The sequence below is a fragment of the Schistocerca serialis genome, chromosome 5 (genome assembly GCF_023864345.2).
Source record: "Schistocerca serialis cubense isolate TAMUIC-IGC-003099 chromosome 5, iqSchSeri2.2, whole genome shotgun sequence".
NCBI lineage: Eukaryota > Metazoa > Arthropoda > Insecta > Orthoptera > Acrididae > Schistocerca > Schistocerca serialis.
Genome location: NC_064642.1, coordinates 477,501,463 through 477,528,786, shown reverse-complemented (window position 1 = coordinate 477,528,786; position 27,324 = coordinate 477,501,463). Strand labels below are relative to the sequence as shown.

General features: G+C 43.9%; 1 protein-coding gene and 1 pseudogene across 1 annotated transcript in view; one reads left to right on the top strand and one right to left on the bottom strand.

The window, feature by feature from the left end:
* LOC126482009 (opioid-binding protein/cell adhesion molecule homolog) overlaps positions 1-27,324 on the bottom strand; it is a 361,349-nt gene that overhangs the window by 47,473 nt on the left and 286,552 nt on the right. The gene's annotated exons all lie outside the window — the stretch shown is intronic.
* Positions 4,273-4,390, top strand: LOC126482709 (5S ribosomal RNA; annotated as a pseudogene).

Genomic DNA, 27,324 nt, shown 5'->3' with positions numbered 1-27,324 from the left:
CCTTCTGTGCTGCTATTCTTGAACAGCTTTCCAGGGGGTGTTTTCTAACAGGATAACTCTCGTCCACATAACGCTGTTGTGACCCAATGTGCCCTTATAGATTGTCGATATATTGCCTTGGCCTGCTCGATCACCAGATCTGTCTCCTGTCGAGCACATATGGAACATCTTCGGACGACAACTCCAGCGTTATTCTGTCATTCACGAACAGCATGACGTGTCCCCGTGTTGACCGACCAAGTGCAACATGGATGGAATTCCATCCCACAAACTAACATCTGGCACACAATGTATGTATTTCACATTTGGCGGTTACACCGGTTATTAATGTACAGTATTTCATATCTCCAATGGAATGTCTCGGACTTACAGTAACCTGTAAACTTGTGGTTTTAATCATTGAAATATTTTACCTAGACAAATGTATTCCCGAAATTTCGCTACTCTACATTTATTATTTGTTGGTGTTGCAGTTTCTTTCCATCAGCCTATTTAATGTCATTTTGGGGATAAGAAGTGGAGAAACAAATGGCTCTGAGCGCTATGGGACTTAACATCTGAGGTCATCAGTCCCCTAAAACTTAGAACTACTTAAACTTAACTGACTTAAGGACATCACACACATCCATGCCCAAGGCAGGATTCGAACCTGTGACCGTAGCGGTCGCGTGGTTCCAGACTGAAGCACCTAGAACCGCTCGGCCACACCGGCCGGCAGTGGAGAAACAGCGACAGTTAATTAATACAATATTTGTGCTGGATAGTAACCTATAATTCAGTTGAAATAAGTGATATTTCGTCGTGGAGTCAGTATTGGTTTTCTTAGTTACTCACACAATATTTTCTTCGATAGAATCTCCGAAAATGTTTTACGCTATTGACCGGTATATGTCGTCACTGGCCATCAGCGGAACGTTAGAAAGCAGCGTCAGACGGTCGCTAAGTAATGTTTTGTCATACTAGCTAGCAACATTTGTTGACCATCCGATGCTGCTTTCTATCTTCCTAATGGTGGCCCATATACGAGATCGGCACTATTACGGTACTTCCCAATTTGCGCGCAGAACCAACCACAACTGTATATAGGGTACTATAATGACGGGATCGCTACTCATTAAAGTCATTTCAAAGTTAACGCCAGGTCACGCCCGCATCCCCACGCCCAACACGAGGACGAATCGCTTAGGTGCTCTTTCTGTGTCTAGTGCAAACGCATGGTGAATTTGACAAAGTTTTTCAAAGTGCTTGGGAATCATGTATTTGAGAAGGGATCTGGGAACCAACTTGTATTTGCCTCGGTGACTGCTGAAAACCTACCAAAAGCCCCATCGTACCTGGCCAGCACACAAAAGCAGCACGTCAAGTCATAATCAACCAGTCGCTGAGATCACTTCAGATTTAATTGACAAGATTGTGTGTTGATTACGATTTGACGTGTTGCTCTTGCAAGGATAAAGATTTTTTTAGTTTTGATGGTAACGATAATCGAACCTGGGTAGCTCTAATTTATCTATCAGTAGCATAATATCATTAGCACTTGAAGAAGTTCATTGAAGGTGGACTTTGGACGGCAGCTGATTATGTCCAATTTCTGTGGTTGTGTCAAAAAAGTTACAGGGCTTAACAAAAAAGGTGTGGCCAAACTCTCAGGAAACATGAATAACACGTGTTGTATGGACATCGGTTTGGAAATGCTTTATTTTCATTTTAGAGTTCAGTTTCTGCTTCTCTTGATAACCACATTTATCATGGAAAAAAGAGAAACAGAACTACCAGCATTGAAGGAAACGTTTTGTTACATGAAACACATTTTGATTAGAAAGTAGAGTAGCTTGTAATTCGTAGATTCACCGGTAGACTGTGTAGTTCCAACTGAATGTAGGTAAAATTGTCGTGTGACTCACTTCATTCCTCGTGTTGACACGCGATTTATTTCATTGCGTCTGTTGGCATGTGACTAACTTATTTGTCCTGCTAACACCGAGCATAGTGTAGACTGTTCAGCGTTCATCACGAACTGTGCAGGAACATAGAATCAACTACTTAGTATTGATCGCGCATCAAACAGTGTTCATCACAGACCCTGCAAGCCCACACCATCAGGGATTCCATGTGCCGGAACGCTGATGCGTGTGTCCTAGCTAACGGAAATATTATGAACGTTTCATTTAGGAAAGGGTTTTATACTATACTGATACTTTCTTTTCCTGTGTGTTTCCAATTCTTAATGTTTTGAAGAGCTCGACAGGGATATCAGGCGTTTTCGATCCAGTTCCATTAAGTGTGGAGAAAGTTTCCTGGAAGTTTGGCCATACATTTTTGTTAGGTCCTGTATTTAGATAACGGAGTTTTCAGTTGGTTCTTGGCTGAACATGATTGTCATATTACGTAAGATAAACTTCCTACTGTTTTGGAAAGTATATTTATTTGGTCATGATACTGCGTTCGCCTTCTTAGCATGAAGATGGCCCAAGATGCTGAAAGCCGGTGCGTGACCGAATAAAAGTCACTGACATAAAACAATCACAGCACCAAGCAATTTGTCTAAGTAACATATTTAAGTGGTTAACGTTGCAAGGTAACAGGTTCATGCAAGCTCGAAAAAAACCACTGAAAATGTGGTATGCTGGTACGTTAATAACCGGTGCAACCTCCATAATGTTAAATCTAAGCAAACGTTCACGAATTTTATTCTACGTGTTTCGGATGTCAGTTTTAGGGATGTAGTTCCATGCCTGTTTCATTTGGTCGGTCATTACATGGGCCGTTAAAGCTGTTTGTAGATGACGCTGGAGTTGTCGTCCGATGAAGTCTCATATGTGGTCCACAGAAGACAGATCTGGTAATCGAGCAGACCAAGACCACTGTCGACCGTCTGTAGAGCACGTTTGGTTGCAACAGGAGTATGTGGGCGAGCAGTATCCTGTTGGAAAACACCCCCTTGCATGCTGTTCATGAAGGGCAGCACAACAGGTCGGATCACCGAAATGGCGTACAAATTGACGTCAGGCTCATGGAATAGTCACGAGAATTATGCTCCTGCTGTGATACGAAATCACTTCTCAGGCCATAAGTGCAAATGTAGGTCCATCGTGTCTCGCAAGCAGACAGATTGAGATGATAATTAAATTAAGACCTTAAGCTGCCGACAGGCGTTGATATACATCGACGGGGACAGTTGAAAATATGTGTCCCAACTGGGACTCGAACCCGGGATCTCCCGCTTACATGGCAGATGCTCTATCCATCTGAGCCACAGAGGGCACAGAGGACAGTGCGACTGCAGGGATTTATCCCTTGCGCGCTCCACGTGAGACCCACATTCCCAACTTAATGTCCACACACTACATTCGTAGTGCCCCTGCCCATTACACTCATTACTCGCGGCAGACAATCTTACCGAGTCAAGTAAGAGTTCGGACAATGCGTGTGCATCCGCACAGAAGAAGGTCAACGGCCGGTTTGCCTTAACTATACGGAGATGGTATCTGTTCGGACATCTCCACATAGCACACAGATTGGTTTCAGGCCTTGAACTGGCCTCGTTCGAATATACACACGGCCGTCACTGGCACCGAGGCAAGACCAACCGTCTTCAGAAAACACAACAGACCTCCACCCTGCCTTACAATGTGCTCTAGATTGACACCACTGCAGTCTGAAATGGAGATAGTTTAGGGTCAGTGCAACGAACGCTACTTAGCATCTGGCACCGAGCGTTTCTTGAAGTAACAGATTTGTAACGATTCGCTGTGTGGTCGTGGTGCCAACCGCTGCTCGAATTGTTGCTGCAGATGCCGAACACTACGGTCCTCTATCTTGGAAATGCCCCATGACCATCCGGAAACTGGTGTTCTCGAGATCGCCGCTGCCAGCAATCATGTACAGGGCTACAGTCCTGCAAAGTCTTTCTGCAGTATCACAGAATAAAAAAAAAACAGTTCTCGTAGCCTCAATACAAGACCTAGTTCAAACTGAGCTGTTGATAATGGTGATTTCGTCGTCTTAAAGACATTCTTGAGTAACATCAGCTCATTACGTCCAAGGAAACTAACGCTCACGACTGTTACAGACTGTATTTAATGCAAACTTGATTTTTATCCTCATACTAGCGCTACCAGCGCTACTCTTCCGCGATTGGAGCGCAATTTAAATGGCCGTAATCTTTCATGTGTAGCGACATGCTCACCAACTTTCGTTTGTCTCGGACAACTCCTTATTGTTGGGATTTTATTTCCACCAGTGCAATTTGCAGAGCATTAGGAATTTTTTGCCAACGGCCTTGCCGCAGTGGTAACACCAGTTCTCATCAGATCACCGAAGTTAAGCGTTGTCGGGCTGGGCTGGCACTTTGATGGGTGACCATCCGGTCTTCCGAGCGCTGTTGGCAAGTGGGATGCACTCAGCCCTTGTGAGGCAAACTGAGGATCTACTTGATTGAGAAGTAATGGCTCCAGTCTCGGAAACTGACATACGGCCGAGAGAGCGGTGTGCTGACCACATGCCACTCCATATCCGCATTCGATTCCCGGCGGGGTCATGGATTTTCTCTGCCTCGTGATGACTGGGTGTTGTGATGTCCTTAGGTTAGTTAGGTTTAAGTAGTTCTAAGTTCTAGGGGACTGATGACCATAGATGTTAAGTCCCATAGTGCTCAGAGCCATTTGAACCATATCCGCATCCAGTGACGCCTGTGGGCTGAGAATGACATGGCGGTCAGTCGGTACCGTTGGGCCTTCATGACCTGTTCAGAAGGAGTAGGAGAGGAAGTTTTTCCTATTTAATGTTAAAGTAAAGGGTGTATCAAAAAGCATCATCTGATTTAAAAAATCATAACTATAGTGTTATTTGAGGTATGTTGGAAAGAGCAAACTCTCCGAGTTTTACATGGTTCCCGCTAGGTACCAGCAGTGTTTCTCGGATTTGCTCATGCCATCGTCTAATGCTCTGTGCTGCAGGAGGATTCACACCTTGCCTACCATGAAAGTCACTCTGAACGGTTGTTAGTGACCCGCACTGTCCAAATCGTAGAACACTAAACGCTTTCTGTTGTCCCGCCACCCTTTTTACTAGAACTGTAGTAAGCGCATACTGCTGCTCACTACAGTTCTAGTAAAAACGGCTTCGGGACAACAGAAAGCGGTTGAGTTCTACGATTTGCGCAGTGCAGGTCAGTAAAAACTGTTCAGCGTGACTTTCGTACTAAGTAAGGTGTGGATCTTCCTACAGCACATAGCATTAGACGATGGCATGAACAAATCCGAGAAACAGGTTGTTTGTGTAAAGACAAATCACCGGGCCGTCCCCGAGTGTCTGACACAGACGTCGAATGCATCCCCGTAGTTTCACAAGGGATCCGCAGAAGTCCGTTCGCCGAGCAGCTTGACAGCTCAACATGACCACGATGTCCGCATGGCGCGTGCTGCGTCGGCGTTTGCACGTGAAACCACACAACATTCAGCTAGTGCAAGCTCTTCGTGAAGGTGACAAACAACAACGTTTGGATTTCTGTAACTATGTTCTTGGCAAGATGGTGGATGACAGATTTCTTCCACGCTTAGTGTTTAGTGACGAGGCTACATTCCACTTAAATGGGAAAGTGAACGGTCATAATGTGAGAATATGGGGTGTGGAACAACCACTGGGCATGGGTGTGAGTATTGTCTTTAGCGTTAAGTTAGTTTAAGTAGTGTGGAAGTCTAGGGACTGATGACCTCAGCAGTTTCGACCCTTAGGAATTCACACACATTTGAACATTTTTGAACAACCACTGAAGTTGTACAGTATGAGAGGGACTCTCTGAAATTTAATGTGACTTGTGCAGTGCCATCAAAAAAGGTGTATGGTCAATTTTTCTTTGCCGAGAACACTGTTACAGGTAGCGCATATATGCTTGAGAACTTTCTTTTCCCAAAGTTGGAGACAGATTCGAATGACTTCATTGACCAACAGGGTGGGGCACTGCAACACTGGCATTTGGAAGAGCGGAAATTTATAAATCGAAGAATTCTGAACGATGGATCGACTGCACTGAACCAAATGATTCATCCTTACATTACTGGCCCAAAGGTCACTGGACCTGACTGTATGAGATTATTTCTTGTGGAGATTTAAAAAAGGTTCTGTTTATGTGCCACCGTTACCAACAACAATGAATGAACTGAGATCTTGCTTACCATCAGCGGTGGAAGCTGTAACTCAAGACATGCTCGCTGCAATGTTGGAACAATTTAAAAATCGCTTTGAAATATGCCGTGCATCTCAAGGGGGACATATTGAACACCTATTGTTATTGTTGTTGTGGTCTTTAGTCCTGAGACTGGTTTGATGCAGCTCTCCATGCTAGCCTATCCTGTGCAAGTTTCTTCATCTCCCAGTACCTACTGCAACCTACATCCTTCTGAATCTGCTTAGTGTATTCATCTCTTGGTCTCCCTCTACGATTTTTACCCTCCACGCTGCCCTCCAGTACTAAATTCGTGATCCCTTGATGCCTCACAACGTGTCCTACCAACCGATCCCTTCTTCTAGTCAAGTTGTGCCGCAAACTCCTCTTCTCCCCAATTCTATTCACTACCTCCTTATTAGTTATGTGATCTACCCATCTAATCTTCAGCATTCTTGTGTAACACCACATTTCGAAAGCTTCTATTTTCTTCTTGTCCAAACTATTTATCGTCCATGTTTCACTTCCATATATGGCTAAACTCCATACAAATACTTTCAGAAACGACTTCCTGACACTTAGATCTATACTCGATGTTAACAAATTTCTCTTCTTCAGAAATGATTTCCTTGCCATTGCCAGTCTACATTTTATATCCGCTCTACTTCGACCATCATCAGTTATTTTGCTCCCAAAAAGAAAAACTCCTTTACTACTTTAAGTGTCTCATTTCCTAATCTAATTCCCTCAGCATCACCCAAGTTAACTCGACTACATTCCATTATCCTCGTTTTCCTTTTGTTGATGTTCATCTTATATCCTCTTTTCAAGACACTGTTCCTTCCGTTCAACTGCTGTTCCAAGTCCTTCGCTGTCTCTGACAGAATTACAACGTCATCGGTGAACCTCAGAGTTTTTATTTCCTCTGCATGGATTTTAATACCTACTCCGAATTTTTCTTTTGTTTCCTTTACTGCTTGCTCAATATACAGATTGAATAACATTGGGGAGAGGCTACAACCCTGTCTCACTCCCTTTCCAACCACTGCTTCCCTTTCGTGCCCCTCGACTCTTATAACTGCCATCTGGATTCTGTACAAATTAGTAAATAGCCTTTGGCTCCCTCTATTTTACCCCTGCCACCTATAGAAATTGAAAGAGAGTATTCGAGTCAACATTGTGAAAAGCTTTCTCTACGTCTACAAATGCTTGAAATGTAGGTTTGCCTTTCCTTAATCTTTTTCTAAGATAAGTCGTAAGGTCAGTATTGCCTCACGTGTTCCAACATTTCGACGGAATCCAAACTGATCTTCCCCGAGGTCGGCTTCTACCAGTTTTTCCATTCGTCTGTAAAGAATTCGCGTTAGTATTTTGCAGCTGTGACTTATTAAACTGATAGTTCGGTAATTTTCACATCTGTCAACACCTGCTTTCTTTGGGATTGGATTATTATATTCTTCTTGAAGTCTGAGGGTATTTCGCCTGTCTAATACATTTTGCTCACCAGATGGTAGAGTTTTGTCAGAACTGGCTCTCCCAAGGTTATCAGTAGTTCTAATGGAATTTCGTCTACTCCCGGGGCCTTGTTTCGAGCCGGCCGAAGTGGCCGTGCGGTTAAAGGCGCTGCAGTCTGGAACCGCAAGACCGCTACGGTCGCAGGTTCGAATCCTGCCTCGGGCATGGATGTTTGTGATGTCCTTAGGTTAGTTAGGTTTAACTAGTTCTAAGTTCTAGGGGACTAATGACCTCAGCAGTTGAGTCCCATAGTGCTCAGAGCCATTTGAACCATTTTGAACCTTGTTTCGACTCAGGTCTTTCAGTGCTGTGTCAAACTCTTCACGCAGTATCATATCTCCCATTTCGCCTTCATCTACATCCTCTTCCATTTCCATAATATTGTCCTCAAGTACATCGCCCTTGTATAGACCCTCCATATACTCCTTCCACCTTTCTGTTTACCCTTCTTTGCTTAGAACTGGGTTTCCATCTGAGCTCTTGATATTCATGCAAGTGGTTCTCTTTTCTCCAAAGGTCTCTTTAATATTCCTGTAGGCAGTATCTGTCGTTAAAAGGTATCAAAAAACCTTTTTGAGTTTCCCGTTCATCAAAACCCAAAAATCATTGTATGTGTCTTTTAGTTTCAGAAATATAGACGTGCCAAATCGGATGATTCTTTTTGATACACCCTGTATTAAGTGTAGAATTCACTTATACATGTTCTTTACTCTTTTTTACTTTAACTTCGCTTATTGACGTCAGCAGCGGATGAGAGCTTTGTGGACGGGCGTCTCACTGCGCTGGCGCAATTCGTCCCTGTCGGGGCGACACGAGTGCGACTTCATCCGCGTCGGGCAAATTCTTCCGGATAGCTGGTGACGCGGCGGGGACGGACAAAGCGAGCGAGCCCCATTAGCTGCGAGCGGAGTGAGGACGACACGGGGCGTCACGTGACGCAACGCGCCCAGCTGTGCGGAGCGGGGGATTTGCGGCCCTGCGGCCGCCTGCAGGCAGTGACCGGCTGGTCCGCGCCGCGCTGCCCGGCGTTAAAAATGCAGGTAGCCGCGGCCGGCGCTCATTGTAGAAAAACGCGGCCCTCGCGTGGGCGGCGGGGCGGCGCCTCATGCAAAGTGCACGCCGGCCATCCCCGGCCAGGGGCGGCGCCGTCATCAGAGCGGCGCCCGGCTGACGGGCTACAGCCGCGGCCGCTTCCTTTTTCATGAAGTGGGTGGGAGAGCGGAAGCCCGTCTGCGCGCGGGCGGACGCGCTCTCACCAAAAGTCACAAGTCTTTTCACCAGACCGCCTACATTATTAGCACTGCGACGAAATAGCTGAAGTGAAAACTAAGACCTCTTTTCGATTCTAGTGCTAAAACATTGCACTGTAGTTATGTGTGAAGTAGTTGACATTTGACAGCTACCGGGTTAGACGTGTCCCGCAATTTCCCTTCGTAGTCTGATTTAATATGCCATGGACCGCCGTGGTTCTGCTGCTACGGTCGCAGGTTCGAATCCTGCCTCGGTCATGGGTGTATGTCTTTAGTTAGTTAGGTTTAAGTATTTCCACGTTTAGGGGACCGATGACCTCAGATGTTACGTCCATTAGTGCTTAGAGCCATTTGAACCATACTGAACCGGCGTGGTTTAAATGGCTCTGAGCACTAAGGGACTTAACTTCTGAGGTCATCAGTCCCCTAGAACTTAGAACTAAAAATGGCTCTGAGCACTATGGGACTCAACTTCTCAGGTCATTAGTCCCCTAGAACTTAGAACTAGTTAAACCTAACTAACCTAACGACATCACACACATCTGTGCCCGAGGCAGGATTCGAACCTGCGACTGTAGCGGTCTCGCGGTTCCAGACTGCAGCGCCAAGAACCACACGGCCACTTAGGCCGGCCAGAACTTTGAACTACTTAAACCTAACTAATTAAAGACATACATCCATGCCCGAGGCAGGATTCGAACCTGCGACCGTAGCAGTCGCGCGGTTCCAGACTGTAGCGCCTAGAACCGCTCGGCCACCTTGGCCGGCAGACCGGCGTGAAGTGGCCGTTTTGACACAGCTTGAGTTCTGCAAGTCATTCAGTACCGCATGTTTCGATACATTATTTAGAAATCTCCAAATTTCTCAGAGGAACCATGGTTAGACAGTGACAGCAAAACAGGGTGCTAACGAATCAACTTGCAGTCAGGTAAGTGATCACGGAAGCGCATGCTCTCTGCAGGCGCCACGGTTCAATCCTTGGATCAAGTTTTTCTCACTCAATAATAAATACCTACACTCAGGCGATATTATGTTGGATACCTCCTAATAGCAGGCCGGGGTAGCCGAGCGGTTTTTATCATATTTCACTGTTATATGCACAGATTGCTAAGTGCTGAAAAGCGCACTGTTTTTCCAAACACTCTGCTTCCTCTACCGGTTTTCTACGTATACTGTCCCACATATCTTTCTTCGACCTTAACGAACTTGTCTGAATAACACAGCAGGGCCGCTGTTTCCCGTAAGAGCACAATCTTTTCTCTTGTATATATAAGAATATACAGTCTACATTTGCAGGTTAACTTTATCGTTTATCTAGGTTTCAACGTTAGTAATAACGTCTTCTTCAGAACATAAAATATTATTTAAATGTTCTGAAGAGGACGTTATTACTAACGTTGAAACCTAGGTAAACGATAAAGTTAACCTACAACTGTAGGCTGTATATTCTTATATGAACATTATCAGTTGCTGTCGCTGCATAAAAATGTTAAATATTATATTTTCTCTTGTACTCCATTCTCTTGAAGTCCTTTTCAATAGCACGAACCCAATGCCGAATTGACGTCCCTCTCTACTTCAGAGAACTGGAAATTTTCTCTGGCCTCCAAAGACATTGTTATGACGAACAGGGATTGGACAGGGTATTTCACACTGTCCCTTCATCTCGGGTGCCCCTAGGATGCGTTACTATGCAGACTGTTGTATAAAGAGTCTTACGTGACGGCGCCAGTGTCCTCTTATAGGAACGTATTGCCTTAAGTAGCAAATACGTTGCTGTAAGTAATTCTTGGCGCTGCGACAACTGCAGTCTGAAGCGATGGTATTGTACAGTGGTATGCGTGCCTTTTCCGAGGTTCGTATAGACCTGAGTTGCCTGTGATGCGTTTTGACCCCCAACGTCAAAGGACTGACCAGATGAAAAGTTTCGTGAAACACGAGGATAAAATGCGTCTAGAAATAGTGAGAAATGCCCTACAAGCTAAAATGCGATTCGTTCCATGACAGGAAATTATGGCGTTATTCCTTGATCTGCTCATGGTTCACAGATAATATATTCGCTAGTTCATTTGGTGTTCTCGTTCTAGGTGAATGCATCTGGCAGGCAGTCAAAACATACAGAGCAAACCCTCTAAGCCGATGAGACAGTCTGGTGAGAGGTGTGTAACCAAGATTTTGGTGGGAGTTTTCCAGGATGGGCAAGTCTGTAGTTCTCCCCTGCACTGGGTTGTAGAATGGGGATGGCCTTGCCTGTAACGATGCACAAATGCCAGTCTAAAGGAATAGCTGTTCCGTGCTGATTTCAACCATCGCGATCCTGTGTTTTAAGCACACTTGACATACAAACAAAGCCAATATACGCGAGACGCCTGTGGGTATAGACTGATCTAGGCATGGAAAACCAGTTTATCGGTAGCCTATTATGTACGTCGGGTGTTTTCAGTTTGTCTCAGTTCAATTATGACTGTTTCAAAAATGGTTCAAATGGCTCTGAGCACTATGGGACTCAACTGCTGAGGTCATTAGTCCCCTAGAACTTAGAACTAGTGAAACCTAACTAACCTAAGGACATCACAAACATCCATGCCCGAGGCAGGATTCGAACCTGCGACCGTAGCGGTCTTGCGGTTCCAGACTGCAGCGCCTTTAACCGCACGGCCACTTCGGCCGGCTATGACTGTTTCGTGCCATTACGTCACCGCAGTGTTTTGAAGCACCTCAAAATCTTCTTGGCATTTCCGTACTTTAATAAATTAGATGAAAGGAATCCGCTTGCAAGAATGTAAATTACTAGAAACTGCTCTGGATATGTGCCTCGTAGAAGAGTAGATGTCAGCTGATAGCGGCGGCAGCTACTCCACTCTGCATATTTTAAATCTAACGGTTACCCAATTCGGCCGAAATCGATTATATCGATAAGTTATGTCATCTTCACAGTGCTTGTCCTAAACAAATACGTAAAATTGTTGTTTTTCCCAGGGAGACAATGCTTCCGTCTTACGAAAGTTTTCTCATATTAATAAAACGCTTTATCAACTAATTCACATTGTTTTATTGCAATTGTAGATTTTCAAAAAATTATTTTTCCTCCAACATACGCAGTAATTAGTAGTCGTACTCATTTTAGCACGAACCAAAGAGAAATTAATTCTGAATAATGTTAAGGAGGAGGGGTAAAATGCGCATAAATTTACCGGAATGTTGAAGTGTGTATCTCATTTCTCACCATCAATTATCCATAATCAGAAGTAGTACCGTTTCGACGGGCGCTTTAGTTGACAAAACTGAATATTTTACGAAGCTTCTGATTTTCTTTTAACTTGCTAAAGGCATTAATTTGACGTGGATACTCCACTGCATAAAATTAAAAGTAAACACACCGCGGGCTGAACGATCGATATCCACATCGATACAGTTTTCTCTGCATTAACTCCTTTGCTCAAAATACGAACGTACATTGGGGTGTCCTAAAATCTTTAGAAACTGCTGTTGTCGTTTATTCACACGGGTTTGATGATGTGTCACTGAGCTTAGTCACATGGACTAAATATCAAGGAGTAAATGTGATGTAGGAAGAACATATAAAATCAGTTGCAGAGAAGGTAAGTAAATTATTTTGATGTTTTGAGAGGATTATGGTCAGGTGTGGTTCAGTTATAACGGAGAAGGCTTTTCCTCGAGCATTAGAATATTAGGATATCGTTTCCATAACTCGGAATGCAATGTGGGCGCAGAGACTGTCGACAACGCAGGATTACGTATGAGGACCATACGAATCCTCGACTGTCTTCCATCGCCCCATAGTACAGGTTTCGAGGCTACGGCTCCACGTTCCCCTGTTAAGGGCATTTTCTACGCTGAACAGTGAGTTTGGAATTCCAGTTTGCCCTGCAGGTCCTTGCTTCTGGAACTCCCCTCGTATTGTTCTGGTGTCGACAGTGTTCGCTAAGGTGACATTCAGTTCTGCAGTGGCTTTTGCAGCTGTCGCTCACTTACTTTCCTTCACTGTCCTCTTTAATGACCGTCCCTCCGTTCACTCAACAGAAACCTTCGTCCACCCTTTAAATTAGAGGATGGCGTTTCTCCGCTTTCCCTGTATGTGATATTAATCTTCGTTACGGTACCTCTTGAAAAAAACAAACAATTCGGCTACCTACGTTAGGAAAGCACCCTCCATACACGCAACAAGAATTTGCCCATACTCGAATGCAATCACAACTACACAGAATGATGTTTTGACCACTAATGACACATTGAACGTATTGAGATCGTTCGTGGTCAAATACAAAAGCGCAAAGCCGCATGCTTGGATAGAATTTGCATTTACTTTCAAGCATGAATTTCTCGCGCCGTTTCCATATTTCTGTCCAACCCCTGTTCATCATTCATTGTCTTTGGAGGCCAGAGAAGTTTTCCAGTTCTCTGAAATAATGAGGGACGTCAATCCGGCATTGGGTTCGTGCTATCGGAAAGGACTGCAAGAAGGAGTGGAGGAGAAAAGAGTGTGCTCATATGGGAAAGAGTGGCCCTGCTGTGTTATTCAGACAAGTTCGTTAAGGTCGAAGAAAGATATGTAGGACAGTATATGTTGAAAACGAGTTAGAGGAGGCAGAGTGTTTCGAAAAACAGTGCGCTTTTCTGCACGTAGCTAGGAATTCTGTGCATAAAATAGTGAAATATGATACAAAAGACCACCATCAGAGAGATATCGAATGTAAGCATTTCTCACCGTTTCCGAGCGCCATGAGCTTTCCAGACAGAGACCTTGTAGGATAACATCGTTATAGTCCACAATTGGAAGAGAAAGTTCTTTTTCTTGCCAAAAGGTAGGAGCGTATTATATTTTTTGTAGCTCGCAAAGAGATGTCGATACCTTCTTGACAGAAAATCCTAAGATATTTTTATTTTATGTCAGATCAGTTAAACGGATCAGAGTCGTCTGCCAGACACCCTGTGACCATAACAGCCTGAAACGGAGTACGATATGGATAAGACTGAAATAGTTAACGTCCTTTTACAAAACTGCTTCGCAGAGAAAGATCTCCCTGTAGTTCCTTCCTTAAATCGTTACACAAACGACAACATAACAGATACCGAAATGAGTGACCAAGAGATAGAAAGTCAACTGAAATCCCTGAATTAGCCCGTCTTCTAGCAGAAGTGTACTGTAGGTCTCTTGAGAATCGAAGCTTTTCCCAATGATTGGAAAAAAGTACCGCTCAAGACGGGTTGTCGAACAGACTCACATAACTATAGTCCTATTTCTCAGATTCCCTCTATCGTAGAATTCTGGAACATGTTTTATGCTCACATATTATGACATTTTTGGAGACCGAAAATTTCCTCTGTAAGAGCATTCCGATAACAACGATTGTGCGAAACTCACCTCGCTCCACGAGATGGAGGAAACAGAGGTGTCCAGGTAGAAACAGTTCCTCGCTGCCGTGTAGTGAACGAAATTTGAGCCCACGGAACATCAGTCAAACTGCGTGGTTGTACTGAAAAGTTTCTAGCGAACAGGACACGGCATTTTTCATTGGAGAGAAGTATCGAGACGTAAAACTAGTGTTACAGGACCAGTGCTTTTGACAATATGTGTAAATGTCCTAGTTGATAACATCGGAAGCTCCTTGAGGGTTTTCGCAAAAATATCCTGCATGGTGGTGTCCTTTACTGTGCAAATTCCGAGAGAGTTGATGCTGTTGTATATATAGAAGTCGCAACGCTACAAAATGGTAACAAAATGTAGGAATACTTGCAGAAGATCGAGGTTTGGTGTGGGAAGTGGTAACATAAATAAGTGTAACGTATCGCGAATACTTAGGCAGGAGAACCCATTAGTGTATGACTACACGACTGTAAAACAATCACTGAAAGTAGACACATCAGCAAAATATTGAAGAGCATACACACGGAGCGATTTGAGGTGGAGTGACCATATCAAATTAATCACGGGTAAGGCAGATATGGGGGGCAACGGCCTTGCCGCAGTGGATACACAGATTCCCGTGATATCACCGAAGTTAAGCGCTGTCGGGCGTGGCCGGCACTTGGATGGGTGATCATCCAACCGCCATGTGCTGTTGTCATTTTTCGGGGTGCAATCAGCCTCGTGATGCCAATTGAGGAGCTACTCGACCGAATAGTAGCGGCTTCGGTCAAGGATACCATCATAGCGACCGGGAGAGCGGTGTGCTGACCCCATGACCCTCCTATCCGCATCCTCCTCTGAGGATGACACAGCGGTCGGATGGTCCCGGTGGGCCACTCGTGGCTTGAAGACGGAGTGAGTGAAGGCAGATATTAGACTGAGATGCATTGGAAGAATCCTGAGGAAATGTAGTCCGTCAACAAAGGAGGATGCTTACAAAACACTCGTTCGACCCATAGTTGAATACTGATCGTCAGTCTGTGATCGGTAACTGATACGACTGATAATCGTAATAGAAAAGAACTAAAGAAGAGTTTCGTTACAGTTTCATGTAGAAAGCGCGAAAGCGTCACAGGGATTTTGAGTCGGTGGCAGTTGCTGCAAGTTAAGCATCCTGCATGGTGGTGTGGTATACTGTGCAGGTTCCGAGAGAGTACGTCGCTAGAAGAGTTACCGATATATTGCTTCCTCCTACGTGTATCTCACTAAAATACCATGAACTCAAAGAGGCTTAATAGCAATTGTTCACGTTACAAATCATTCGCGACTGGAACACGAAAAGGCGAACTGGCAGTGGTACACAACGTATCCTCCGCCGCCGGCCACTGTGGCCGAGCGGTTCTACGCGCTTCAGTCCGGAACCGCGTGACTGCTACGGTCGCAGGTTCCAGTCCTGCCTCGAGCATGGTTGTGTGTGAAGTACTAAGGTTACTTAGGTTTAAATAGTTCTAAGTTGTATGGGACTGGTGACCTCAGACGTTAAGTCCCATAGTGCTCAAATTTATTGAGTTTGCACGCACATAAAATATCACTTGAGGTAATCAGCATGTAAATGGTGTATTTACTATAGGGCAGAACCGATGACACGCCAATACTACACAATGAAATGTTTATTCGACCTATTACCCTATCATGGGGGACGCGTTAGAGTACCCGCCTCCATCACGACTTTGTGGTGTCGGAGATGACACATTATTGGCGTGGCATCATATACGGGTGAAACCATTTCACCACACTTGGAGAATAGTTTAGGATTTTGTGTTTGACACGTAAAATATCGAAGTCGGCAGCGTCATATGCTTAAGTCTAGGATGCACATAAAAGTTGCCTCTTGTCTTTCCATGGCAACGTTCAGGTCGTGTGTTACATTTGTTAAAGCAGACTACGTGTTGCTATGCTTGATATCATCTTCTCGGTATTGCAGTACTTTTTACTTCATCGTGCCATCCAAGAAACACTGGAGAGCTATTCCGTATACAAAACTGGCATACAGTTTATTTTTGTTTTTCCCAAATAAGTTTCGGCATTTTCCGTGCAATCTTCCGTCAGTGTTGCTTATCATCACGTCATACATGAGTCTGTCATTTATGTTGGCAGCAGATATAAAATTATTAGCATAAAGTAAATATTATCGTCTTGTAAGACAGAAAAATAAAAACCAATGAAGACAGCACAGAATAGGGTGATGACAGTGGTCCGTCACAACCCAGAAACGTGATTGTATTTTGTGCAGTGAATGTGCTGTGTTCTAAAATCGAAGACATACCAGTCGAAGAACAGGAAGAATGAAGTAAACAACAGAAAAACGTGACCACTGAAGATGCTTTAGAGTAAAGCGAAACGTGGTTAATTCTTAACAAAACTTTCATTGAACTTGCAAAAGACGGTAACGAACCCTATGAAAGTTGTAAAATGAAACGGGGCGCTACCCAAGTTCTTAAACTTCCACGGCCGGTGTACTTCGAATAAAATCCTTTTCGATATTAGGCACTTGCAGTTTAATCGCCATGGAGAGGCCTTTTCGAAAGCGGTCGAAACATCAACTGTATAGAAGTTTTAGTGGTTTATTATAACGCCACTTAACATGCCTCCAATCAAACAAATGGTGTCTTCTATGCGGTGGGATTTCTACCAAATTATAATACCCACTGTATACAGGATGATCCATGTATCTTACCGTTTCAAATAACTTTTCGTCCAGAAGCAAAGTAAATGATGTATCGAGAAAGCTTTGTTCAGCTATCATGGACACATCAACCGGCACGACTGTTTTCCTTGTGTCTGTCTATGGGACTGATGACCTCAGATGTTATGTCCCATAGTGCGTAGAGCCATTTTTGAACAGACAGCAGGTGGCAGTGCAGATCTAGCAGTGGAAGGTAAATAAATCCGTGTAGGGGTTGGGGGGGAGGCGGGGGAGGGAGGGATGGCGTGGACAACAGTGCAGTTGTTGTCGTAGTGCGGAAACGGATTGATTCATCGGATCCAGAATATATGATCACTGACTCTCGCGTCCAGGGTAGAAGCATTTCCGAAATGGCTACACTTGTAAACTGTTCTCGTGCTGCCGTCGTTAAAGTACAAAATGACGCTATTCAAACGCAGCGCCAAGGCATCTGTGCTGCACCACGGGGCTTAGGCCGGTATTACACTGATTTCTTTGTCAAAGATTTGATCAAAGATGTGATCAAATATTCGTCAAATATATTTGACAAAGATGATTGACGTGGCTCTAAAAAGGGGTATTACACTGTCATCATATCTTTCGTCAAAGTTCAAGATGGCTGACAACAACAACTTGTTATTAACCGCAGCAGTTGCATGTACCACAATTGCACTGTGTGCACGTGCGGAAGAGAAGCGGGGGAAAAAAAAAGGAAACGTACCTGGGTGAAGCCGTGGGTTTTACGACGACACGATAAAAGCATTCAACAAAACCTGTTACGTGAGCTTATAGTGGTGGCCGTGAAGTCGTACATCAGTTACTTAAGAATGGATGAGCATACATTTCTCTAAGTGCTCAGTGAAGTGTATTCTCATATCACAAAGCACAATACCCACTCAAGAACTACTATATCTGCAGAAGACAGGTTCACTGTAAAACTCCGATTCCTTGCTACAGGAAAGAGTTAGGTTAGGTTAGATTAGGTAGGGTCAGATCAGGTCAGGTCAGGTCTCAAATCTTTTTAATCTATTTTTGTATTCAGGGTGCCTCACGTTGTAAAGCGCCTCATCAGCTTCATACATCTCTATTAACTTTGTAGTTGTCGGTACACATCAATTGTATTTACCAGCAATGTTTATAAAAAACACTGCAGATGACAGAACGCAGCAGCGATGCTAGCGCTCCACGTGGTAACATGTCACATTGCAGTGAACAGAAGACAAGCGACTTCTTTGATCAAATCTACAGCGAGGCCCTAGATTTGATCAAATATTTGACGGCATTTGACAAAGTTCCCTATTGCACCATCAAATTTCTTTGACAAAGATATTTGACAAAGATACTGGACAGAGAAATCTGATAATGTAATACCGGCCTTAGAAGCGCAGGGGTCCATAACGTCTGTGGAAATGCACACAGGCGAATAGGCGTGCAATTGTTGAGCAAACTACCACCAAGATAAACAAAGAGGCTAACAACAGCGTCTCCTCAACGACCGTTCGGCGATCGTTGCTACATATGGGTCTCCGCAGCTGGTGCCTGATTCAGGCACCACGCACGCCGAGTGCTGTTCATCAGTGACGAAGGCTGGAATTTGCACTTCAATACTGCAACTAGGGTCCAGTGCGCGGCGACGAGAGACCGTTCCAGATGAATCACGTGTTATGCTTCATCGTCGTGTAACGTCTGAAAGTAAATACCCTGCAACAATCGTCAGAAGGATCGTTATGGTCTGCGGAATGTTTTCATGGCATTCCCTGGGTGATCTCGTCATTCTGGAAGCCACCGTGGACCAGTAAAGGTATGCATCTGTGCTTGGGGACCATGTTCTCCCCTACATGCCATTGCTTTTTCCTCGGCGCTGTGGCATCTACCAGCAGGACAATGCAAAGCGTCACGCATCTCGCACTACATGTGCATGGTTTAAAAAGGGCCTCTATGGGTTTACTATAATCCCCTGGCCTTCAGACTACCGAGATTTTAACGCTATCGAGAAGCTGTAGGACATCTCGCTCTGACTGTTCGCGCCACTCTCATCCGTGAAACCTAGCAATGCCGGCCATGGAATTAGCATGGCTTATCCCAGCCGGTACCTTCCAGAACCTGACTGACTCCCTCCCCGCACGTCTAGCAGTGCTCCGCGCTGCAGAAGTTGATTATTCAGGCTTCTGACGGCTGATCACATTAACGTGACAGGACGGTTTAGTGCGAAAGGAAAATGCACACCGTTTATTCAGTCAATTATCTTTTGCAGAAGGTCTGCGTGAGTACAGTGTAAACCAACAAGAAAAGGAAGAAATGGCGCTTATCAATGGCAGATGTAAGTTAGTAGACCAATAATTTCAATAATGTATTCTTATTTGCAATACAGATACATGTAGTACAGTAGACTGGTACTTTTAAACGATATGATGCGTTTAGTAAAGTCATTCCTTGGTCAAAAACTGAATCAACACTACTTTTCTTTTATTGTGGATGACTGTAGGCGTAATGGTAATCAGGTAGAGGAACTCTACAGAGACCGATGTCCTGGTGGGTACCTTCCAGATGGATGTTTTCTCGTCTTTCGTCGCTTCAGAAAGCAGTATATCTCAACCCAACGTTACGCTGTCGTGAAGAACTCATACAAGCCGCGGAAGTTAATATTCGCGCTTCGGTTGCAATGAATCCGCAAGTGAGTGTACGACAACAGGATATTGGCATTCTTAAAACCAATATACATCGCATTCTAACAAATCGACAGTTACATCCGTTTCATGTACACTTCCAAGAATTCCATGGGAATTCTCACCTATGAAAACCCCACCTTGGACGTTATTCTTGCCAATGAATGTTCTTTCTCAAAGGAAGAACAGGTAAATACAAACAACAAGCATTATTGGACTGTCGAGAAACCATAATAGCTTATTCACGTGGAAAATCAGGGAGAACTGAGAGTTAACGTATGGAGTTGGATGCTTGGTACTACAAGTTTTGATCTTTATTTCTGCAGTAGTAACCTAGACGGTAGAGCATCCCACTCAAGCAGCCGAACACGTTAAAGCGCCCGCTTCAGGGACACAGGGAGACACACTGCCCCCTAATCGAACCTCCTTGCGAACACTCGGTTCACTCGCTCAAAACCAGGACATAATAGAATAATCGATATAACATCCTACACAACTGTGTTCTTTTTCGATTCTTTGAATTGATGATAAGTAATATGTTGTCAGAACTACAAAATTAAAAGTGTGGATCTAATTCTGTGCCGGCCGAAGTGGCCGTGCGGTTAAAGGCGCTGCAGTCTGGAACCGCAAGACCGCTACGGTCGCAGGTTCGAATCCTGCCTCGGGCATGGATGTTTGTGATGTCCTTAGGTTAGTTAGGTTTAACTAGTTCTAAGTTCTAGGGGACTAATGACCTCAGCAGTTGAGTCCCATAGTGCTCAGAGCCATTTGAACCATCTAATTCTGTGGATCAGAAAATTAAAAACTTGTCGCATTCGAGTAAAACTTCGAGTGTATTGTGAAGCTGCTAACGGCGAATTAGAGGTCGAATTTGCAGCGCTGAAATGTTTTTTCTTCGAAATCATGGTCACAGTCGTCGCTTGTGTCATTATCGCTTTCAGGAGGGGCACTCTTTGATTTTCCACTGGGACATAGTTCGAAAAGCACATCTTTTACCTCAGCTAAATGTGTTTAACTTCTTCAGTTGTCAATTTCTGGACTCTCGAGATGAAAGGATCCGAAGACGCCAGAAAAAGATGGAATACGACATGCATCGTTTTGTCCAAGGGAATATTTGCGTGTAAATTCTGATCTGTAACGCCGGGTATCATTAATCCGAGATTCCTGTACATCTTCGGTCAGACGACCAATCGGCATCGGGCATTATTGCAGGATATTGTGAGTCAGAGGAATTCGACACCAGACCTTGGAGATATACATATTTTTTCAGAGTACTTGACAGATATGTTGTAGTCCTCGAGTACTCTTAGCAAAATTTCAATATTCGCAGAACGTTTCGCGAAAAAGATTATTACTCGGGGAAATTTTAATCTTACAAAAAGTTATTCACCAATTTGCGGAAAACTTGTAATCACAATTCCGGATAGCTCCCCAAGAATTCTACAGAAAACCCTTATGGCTTTCATGGGTAGATAGTAATTTATAACTGGAATAAAGAGGGACCCATTTTTACCGTGTGGCACTGCAGCACAGTAGAAAAATGACCGTCCACTAAAAACGTGCATATATGTGCACGCAAATACGTTTGAACTCGTTAACTATACTATTAAGGTACTAGCTGAGCCATTTACAAAATTGGAGTCACGCGGAGAAAACTTTGTAGCCAACTCTTTCGGATAATCTGAAGTCATTTACCTTGAAGTCGATAGACGTTGTTACACCGGTTAAAAATGTCGTAAACGTACCTTCTGGGGTGCTACACATCGTAGTTTATCCTGAAAACTGGGCAGAATCGCTGAAAAATTTGTCGTTCGCCGATTCACTGTTTACAGTCGACTGTCACGGCATGCATCATAGCGTTTTGAGACTGGAATGACATCGCAGCATTGGACAAGTGCGTACCACTGCAATCTCCACAAGATTTCGCGGGACTGAAGTCGGAACGCGCATTTATTTTTCCTATTTTGCCCAAGTTTTGAAGGGAGTCGTGGTGGCTTACAGACGGGAGCCGGTGTGGCAACCAATGTGGATTTAGATTTTAGGCGGTTTCTCGCGTTCATCTACGCGAATATCGCACAGGTACATACCTCAGATACACGCTACGCAAACATTTTAGAAACATTCTCACACTTGGACATGGCAGCAGTAAACGCAGACAGATGGAGTACACTAATTCCGTAGCACGGGAAAGTATGACTGTTGATATTTTTTTACAAATATCGTGTATCTGATATATCGATAATTGGAAAATATATCGTTATCGGGCCTCGATGTATCGATAGAACTATATATCATTATAACGGCGGAGAAGTACCGACGTACCGGCCTACAAAAATATCGGCTGAACATTGTAAATACGAGGGTTGTTTTTTAAGTAAGAGCCGTTCGCGCGTAAAGTCCCGTAGTTCGCGCGAACGCCGCAACAAGCCACCGCGCCACTTGCCGGCATCCTTCCCGTTCACACTGATGCAAGTTGCAGCTCTGTAGCTGACGTGTACGCATCGCTGTGCTACTTCATAATGTTTACGATTATTGAATCGCGCGCCGCGTGTGAGATACGGTCAGTGATACGTTTTTTTGACTGCGAGAAGCCTATCAGCTGCAGAAATTCATCGTCAGTTAACAGACGTTTATGGCTTGAATGCAATGAGTGAAGGTAAAGTGCGTCAGTGGGTTAGAGAATTTAAAAATGGCCGTCAGAACGTCCATGACGAAGAACGCTCAGGCCGGCCCTCTGTGACCACTGATGATTTGGTGGCTGCAGTCGAAACAAAGATTCGTGAGGACAGAAGATTCACAATTTCTACTCTTTCTTTGGGATTTCCACAAGTTTCAAGATCGGTTTTGTACAAAATTGTGTCTGAAAACCTAAACTTTAAGAAACTGTGTTCTCGGTGGGTACCCAGACTCCTCACAGGGGACCACAAAGGGAAGAGATTTGCCACTTAATTGGACTTTTTGATTCGTTACGAGGAAGAAGGGGATGACATGTTGAGTCAAATTGTCACTGGAGATGAAACAAGGGTATCCCCTATCACTCCCGAAAGCAAGCGACAATCGATGGAATGGCGACACACAACCTCACCCGTCAAGGTTAAAGCCAAACAGACGCTGTCAAAGTGCAAGATTATGGCAACTGTGTTCTGGGACCGGCGCGGTGTTTTGCTAGTGGACTTTATGGCACGAGGAACGACAATCAACTCAGATGCCTACTGTGCAACTCTACAGAAGCTCCGCAGAGCAATTCAAAACAGAAGGCGCGGCATGCTGACAAAAGGAGTTTTGCTCCTGCACGATAACGCTAGGCCTCACACCTCTCAAAAGACTCGGGATTTGATTGATTCTTTTGGCTGGGAAGTTTTGGACCATGCACCATACAGCCCCGACCTTGCTCCTAGCGATTTTCACCTTTTCCGGTATCTGAAACACCATCTTGGCGGGCAGCGCTTCAATGACGACGAGGCCGGCCGAAGTGGCCGTGCGGTTAAAGGCGCTGCAGTCTGGAACCGCAAGACCGCTACGGTCGCAGGTTCGAATCCTGCCTCGGGCATTGATGTTTGTGATGTCCTTAGGTTAGTTAGGTTTAACTAGTTCTAAGTTCTAGGGGACTAATGACCTCAGCAGTTGAGTCCCATAGTGCTCAGAGCCATTTTTTGAATGACGACGATGAAGTGAAAGCGGCCGTGAACTCTTGGCTGTCGGAGCAGGCGGCCGAATTCTTTGAAGACGGAACTAAAAACTTAGTTGTACGGTATGACAAGTGCTTAAATAAACAAGGCAACTATGTAGAAAAATAGGTAAAAGTGAGTAGAATCAGAAAATAAAAGTTTTTTTTAAAAGTATTTGTATCTTTTCTAAAAAATAAAAACGGCCCTTACTTAAAAAACAGCCCTCGTATACTCCCGGTTATAGAGCTGTATACTTAAGTAATGATTTATTACTAGGAAGGGCATACGGTCACCCACTACTACGTATATTGTCAAATTCGAATAACAAGTGAGTTGGCGCCCCGTAAACCAAACATCATCATCATCATGTCATTGCCTCCTCCCAACACTTTTCCCGTCCCGCTTACTCTGTCGCCTTCTTCTTGCTTTCAACTCTCCTGTGCCGTCCTCTCTCTCTCTCTCTCACACACACACACGCACACACACACACACACACAAAGCACACAAAACAACCCTCCCCCTTCACGCCAAATCAAGTACGTTTACATCTGCTCCTCACCACATGAACTCGCAACACCGAGAGGCAGTTAGTGCTACACTACGTGAAACCAGCACCACTGTCCAAGTAAACATCGACAATAACGTGAAATCTTTCGATGAGGAGAGTGACAAAGGTTTTCCTACATTTTGTTTTGAGTGTGGAACATACGAGAACCGATGAGTGTTAATTGAAAAAGGAGTGAAATCAGTGTTTAGAGTTGCAGCACTAAAGGAATCACACGAAGACCCACAAAAACTAAGTATAGAACATATACTATTCTTACCCTACGGAAACACAAAGAAAAACAAACACAATTTGAGCTAGTAAACATTTTTGGACCACTTATCAGATGATGTGCCTTCAGGTCATAAAACACATAAAAAAGGCGAATAAAAACAAAGTTTCTATCTGCACCAACAAATAAAACCTGAACTCTTACGAATTCTTTTGCCAGGAAGCAAATGTAACAGAATTAAGTTAACGAAATATACTGAGCATATGCGGTTATGTTGTAGGCCAAAGTTTATAGACACATGAATTCCTATGAACAAATAGTGCTTTGATGAAAATGTATCGACTTTGTATTAAAAACATGAAAAAAGATGTATTTATAATAAACTTATTTGAACCTTCGCTCCATAAAGCTGAGTGAACATACAGAGTAGCTTCGCGTATCCTACTTCTTTTTCAAACGGTCTTGTTCCTGTGTCGCTGCTTGCCGTCAGACTGATACATTCAGTGTGTACCAGACCTGCGCGATGAATCTGCCGGCTCCGTAGCAACTGCAAAATCTTCATTGCGAGTAATGTCATAGGAGCTGGATTTCTTTTTTTTTATTGTCATCAGTCTTCTGATTGGATTTATGCAGGCCGCCCCCACGAAATTCTCTCCTCTTGCAACCTTTCCACCTCAGAACGGCACTTGCAACCTACGTCCTCAATTATTTGCTGGACGTATCCCAATCTCTGCCTTCCTCTACAGTTTGTCCCACCTGCACCTCCCTCTAATACCATGGAAGTTATTCCCCTGATGTCTTAACAGACGTCATACCATCCTGTCCGTTCTCCTTGTCAGTGTTTTCCACTCATTAGTTTCCTTTCAAATTATCAGTCTACCTGATCTTAAACATTCGTCTGCAGCACCACATCTCTTCCTTCCCGGTCTCCCCACAGTCCATGTCTCACTAACATACAATTCTGTACTCTACACGTACATTCTTACAAATTATTTTCTCAAATCAAGGCCTGTGTTTGATACTAGTAGGTTTCTTATGGCCAGGAACACCCTATTTGCCAGAGCCAATCTGCTTTTGATGTCCTCTTTGCTCCGTCCGTCATTGGATATTTTGCTGCCTAAGTTGTACAATATCCTTAACTCCAGCTACTTCATTACTATCAATCCTGATGTTAAGCTTTTCGCTGTTCTCGTTTCTGCTGCTCCTCATTACTTTCGACTTTCCTCGATTTACTCTCAGTCCGTATTCTGTACTCATTAGACAGTCCATCCATTCAACAGATCACGCATTCTTCTTCACTTTAACTCAGGATACCAATGTGATTAGCAAATAGTATCGTTGATGTCCTTTCTACATGAATTTTAATTCCACTCCAGAACATTTCTTCGATTTCCATCACTGCTCTTTCGATGTACAGACTGAACAGTGGGGACGAAAGGCTAAATCACGGTCTTATACCCTTTTTAATTCCAGCACTTCGTTCTTGGTCGTCCATTCTAATTATACCCTCTTTGCTCTTGTACATATATTACCAGTCTCTCCCTACAGCTTACCCTTATTTTTCTCAGAATTTCTTACATCTTGCAACATTTTACATTTCCGAACGCTTTTTCCAAGACGACAAATCCTATGAACGTGTCTTGATTTCTCTTCAGTCTTGCTTTCATTATCAACTGCAACGTCATTATTGACTTTCCTAAAGCAACTGACCGTCGTCAACACATCTTCAATTTTTTCTTCCACTCTTCTGTGTGCTTGTCAGCAACTTGGATGCATGAACTGTTAAGCTGATGGTGCGATAATTCTCTGTCTCTCTCTCCCTCTCTCCTAAATCGTTTTGTGTCTCCTTCTATTACATGAGACAAATTCACAAATTATTTCATACCTCAGCGACCTCTATTTCTGTATTTCTAATTCCTTGAACATTTTTGTGCTTCCTTCTTTCATCGATCAACTGAAGTATTTCTTCTGTTACACATCGTTTCTTCGCAGTTACCTTCTTCGTACCTATGTTTTCCTTCTAAACTTCTGTGATTGCCCTTTTTAGATATGTCTACTCCTCTTCAGTTGTACTGCGTACAGAGCTATTCCTCATTGCCGTGACTATAGCCTTAGAGAACTTGCACCGTATCTGGCCATTCCTTAGTACTTATGTATCCCACGTCTTTTCGTATTGATACGTCCTGACTAATTCCCTTAAACTCCAGCTTACTCTTCATCACTACTGCGTTGTGATCTGAGTCTGTATCTACTCCTGGGTACGTCTTGCGATTCAGTATCTGATTACGGAAACTCTGTTTGACCATGATGTAATCTAACTGAAATCTTACCGTATCACTCGGCCTATTCCAAGTATACTTCCTACTCTTGTGATTCTTAAACTGATTATTCGCTATTACTAGCTGAAATTTATTAGAGAACTCAACTGATCTTTCTCCTCTCTCATTCATTGCCCAAGCCCGTATTCAACTGTAACCTTGTCTTCTACTCCTTCCCCTACAACTGCATTCCAGTCTCCCATGACTTTTAGATTTTAATCTCCCTTCACGTACTGTATTATCCTTTCAATACCCTCAAATCCTTTTTTTATCTCTTCACCTCCAGATTCGGATGTCGGCATGTATACCTGATCTATCGTTATTGGTGTAGGTTTGCTGTCGGTTCTGATGAGACAACCCTATCACTAATGAGTTGACAGAAACACTCTCTGCCCTACCTTCCTATTCATAACGAATCCTACTCCCGTTACACCATTTTCTGCTGCTGTTGATATTACCCTATACTCATCTGACCAGAAATTCTTGTCTTCTTTCCATTTTACGTCAATAACCCCTACTATATCTAAATTGAGCCTTTGCATTTCCCTTTTCGGGTTTTCTAGCTTCCCTACGACGTTGAAGCTTCTGACATTTCACGCCCCAACTCGTAAAACATTACCACTTCGGTGGTTATTCGATCTTTCTCTAAAGTCACCTCCCCTTTGGCAGTCCCCTCCCGGATGTCCAAATGGGGGACTATTCCGAAATATTTTGCCAACGGAGAGATCATCATGACTCTTTTGCAATTACAGAACACGTGTCCTGTTGACACACGTCATGTGTCCTTACTGCAGTGGTCTCCATTGCCTACTACATCCTCATCCCGTTGATCATTGCTGATTCTTCTGCCTTTAGGAGCAGTTTCGTAT